The following is a 4,166-nucleotide window of genomic DNA, read 5'->3' as shown; positions in this document are numbered from 1 at the left end:
ACATGCAAAAAACAATGACTGCAAAACTAAAAAAATTTTAGTACAACTGGTTAGATTTGGTTTTATTGTTGTTAAGTGCCGCCAAATCGGTTCCAGCCCATAGCAACACTTTATGGTTTCTGAGGAGCAGCTGGTGAGCTTGAACCACCAGCCTTGTGTTTCATATGACTTTGCAGTCCAGTGCATTAACCCATAGTGCCACACCAAGATTTGGTTTGGGCCATTTATAAAACTTATGCATTCCTATATTTGACTTCCATAGAGTATTTGGGAGGAGAGGTGGTTAGTGTTTTACTTTAAGAGAAAATCCATTGCAAAATTAAATATTTTACTAAAACAAACAAACAAAAATACCTCAATTTGCTTTATTGTTTATGAGTTCTGTTGTTGTTAGGTACTGACAAGTTGGCTCTGATTCATAGTGACTCTATGTACAACAGATGGTCCTGAGCCATCCTCAAAATCATTACTGTCTGAGCCCGCTGTTGCAGCCACTGTGTCAAGCCATCTCATTAAGAGTCTTCTATTTTGCTGACCCTCTACTTTACCAAGGAGCCCTAGTGTTGCGTTGGTTTAAGCATTGGACCACAAACTGGATGGTTGTTGGTTAAAACATACCAGTCGCTTCACAGGAGAAAGATGAGATTGTCTGCTCTTAGAAACCCTCGGAAGCAGTTCTACTCTATCCTACAGGGTCGTAGTATGAATAACTCGATGGCAGTGGATTTGGTTTGGTTTGGGTTCTACTTTATCAAGCATGGTGTCCTCCAGTACCATGTCCTGAGTAGGTCACACAAAGTCTCTCCATCTGTACTTCGAAGGAACATCTGGCTGTACTTGTTTCAAGACAGATTTATTCATTCTGCCAGTCCTGAACCTGCTGCTTTCTCTTGTTCTGAGCCCCACTCAAAACTTGTAATTTGTCAAGTCACTTGATAGATAGGCCAGAACACATAAGGGCTATTTGTTGTTGTTATTTTTGTTAAAGTGCCATTGAGTCAGTTCCAATTCATAGTGACACAGCAGAGGGTTTCCAAGGAGCAGCTGATGGGATTGTACTGCTGACCTTGTGGTTAGCAGTCCAGTGCTTATCCTACAGTGCTACACCAGGACTCCAACAAGGGCTGTGTTGCCTCCAAAATCCAAAGGGGCCCACCAGGTGTTGTACGTCCTTTTAGACACAGGAGATTCCAGACTCAACAACTTTAGAAGGATGACCTCTATATATCCCACATTACTGGACTCCTAAAATTTCACTGAGGTGGAAGATGGCTAATTTTTTTTGTCAGATTTATTTCCTACTCTCTTGTGGTAAAGAAGGTGATCAAGAATCTTGTGGATTAAATTATGATCAAAGGCTGTAGAGTTGATATACCCCAGAATAGAATAGTGACATTGTATTTTCTGGCTTTGCCAGCTGACAAACTGCTTCTGGTGAACTTTCAAAACTGAAATTAAGAAAAAGGCATTGGCCAGATTAATAGCTGCATATCAAGTACCGGGAGATGTAATAATTTCCTCAAGCAATGAAAAAATATCTGGAACAGTAGCTGCAATTGGGGTCACCAATTGGTTAAGTTTATGATAATCCACTGTCATTCTCCAAAATCCATCTATATTTTGCACAGGCTAGATAGGCAAGTTAATTGGCTATGTAGTGGAACTCATCACCCCTACATCCAAGTCCTGCAATCCCTCCAGGAATGTGGTATTGCTTTTGGTGGAGTCCTGGTGTGTTCCTGCAAGATAATGCATTGGACCACAAGGTCGGTTTGAATCACAAGCTCAGAGGTTCAAATCCACCAGCCGCTCCCTGGAAACCCTATATAGACAGGGTCGCTATGAGTGGGAACTGATTCGAGGGCACTTAACAACATCAACAATTTTTCTAGGTTGGGGCAGTTCTAATGGCTTCCATGACTTTTCATACCATACTAACCCTTCTTTCTAATGCCAGGGGTCCAATGTGGGGATTCTCCCATTGTATTGTAAAACATCTGCTTTACAGCACAGCTGGATTAATGTCATTAAATGAGGGTGGAAGAGATAATGGTTTTACTCAGGTGAGTGGCTTAGCAGATAAAAATGGAATAATATCTTTAATGGGAGTAAGAGGACTGATTTTGCTGACAGGAGTGATTCATCAGAATTTAGGAGCTCGGTGGCCCCATTCCATGGGATTATTTATGGGATTATCGTCCCATAAATCCTTATGCCAAGTCTTAGGATCCTTTTTATTCCCAATTAATGCCCTCACTTTTACTTCAGCCAGTATCTGAGTTAGGGAATGGTGTTATAATATCAGCCATTCTTGCAATAAGACTCTAGATTTGGGTTTTGGCAATATCAGCTCTGTTACTACAAGAAATAAAGCTTTCGTTCAGAACATAAGTGGCAACTTTCAGGTCTGTTATGTGGTGCTTAAGCTGTGACTCGGAATCTTTAAGCTTGGCCCTTTCTTTCACCACTTGGTCTAGCATAAGTAGAGCCCACCATCCAGCTTTCTTATACAAGGGGCCTTCAAAAAGTTGGTGAAAACTTCCATTATCTTTTCATTCTATTTTTCCACAAACTTTCTGAAGCTCCCTCATACTTCCCATTCTGACAAAATTGTAAAAAACAAAACAAAACAAAAAGAAACCCTATCAAATATTGAATCACCTAGTCCTTTGGCTTTCACAAATATTGATTCCGTGGTTGTGATATTTCATGTATTTCTACTGCCACCTCATGCCATGGATTATCAGTGTCCTCTTTATTACTGGAGGCAGAGTCATCAGTGTCTTCAAGATTAGCCAGGCTTGAGAATCAATTCAGAAAACTCATCTTCATGATTTTATTCCTCTAGAATCAACTTCGGTACTAAATGTCTTAGGCTGGGTTTTCTATGGGTCAGGCATCAGGCTGTAGGCTTCTACTGACCCACATGGCTGCAGAGACTGATAAATCCAAAATCAAAAGGTTAGGTGATAGATTGCTGGCTCATAGTGCTGCAGGTGCTGGCGAATCCCAAAATTTGCAGATCAGCTGGTAGGTTGCTGGTTTATGTCCCAAGAACCGGAGGTCAGAGACTGACAATTTGGACACAGGATTGAGAAAGAGCAAGCTTTGCCAGAATGTGTATATATATATATATATATATAGGATACAGGCCACATCCCCATGGAAATTTCCTGTTCAACTGATTGGCTACTCACATCAAATCAGAAAATGGAGGATGATTGCATAATCCAACTGAGAATCATGGCCTAATCAAATTGACACATAATCTTAACCATTACAGGAGGCATGCTATGGTTAGAGAAATTAGGAAACATAAATAAGCCACATTCGGATCCAAACTGTGATCCCATCCAACAAGTGTTCCAACTAACCAGCACAGAAATAATAAATACTTAGTTCTTAGAACTTTGCTTTATCTCTTTTCCACAAGCATTTTCTCTTTAGTCACTGAAGTATAAGAACATTTTATTTCTATACTTCCAGCAGAACTCTTTGTGTCAGGGATAGCACATTCCATTCTTCTATGTCCTATTATTAGTAAACAAAGAAATAACCATCATAGAGTCTAAGTATTTGTTGCATCATAAAAGGAATTTCGAAGAGTCTTTAGATGAAAGTCACCACACATAGTAGTCGCATTGTACTATTGTGTAGAATATTATTACACTGTTTTACATACTTTACTGAGAGCCCTTTGTGGGCCAAATTCATGTACTGAAAACAGACATGGCATTGAAAATAATGTAAATTTATGAAGATTGTAGATTTTTCTCTTAGAAAACAAATACATCTTTTATATAATTCTCAAGATAAAGGATAATAGGGAAAATGATAAAAGCAAAGTTCTAAAAGATGCATTATTTTTACAGGATATAAGGTTGTGTTCAGAGTTAATCTCTTTTTAAAAAATTATTTCTATTTCCAACAGAAAAAGGAGATAGGAGACATTTATAATTTATCAAAATGTGGCTGTGACTTGTAAGTCCATCTTCAGCCTATAACTGGTTGGAATAATTAAAATGGGGCTAGAACTTACTCAGTGAAGGAGGCGCTCTGCAGAGCCTTTGCATTGCACAAGACCATAGGTGGAATCCTGATCCTCATCCAGAATCTTCTGAGGTGGGACATTCCCATGTGAAAGGACAAGCAGACCAGTCTGGAGC

Source organism: Chrysochloris asiatica, unplaced genomic scaffold (assembly GCF_000296735.1).
Source record: "Chrysochloris asiatica unplaced genomic scaffold, ChrAsi1.0 scaffold00072, whole genome shotgun sequence".
NCBI lineage: Eukaryota > Metazoa > Chordata > Mammalia > Afrosoricida > Chrysochloridae > Chrysochloris > Chrysochloris asiatica.
Note: the sequence above shows the minus strand (reverse complement) of the source record.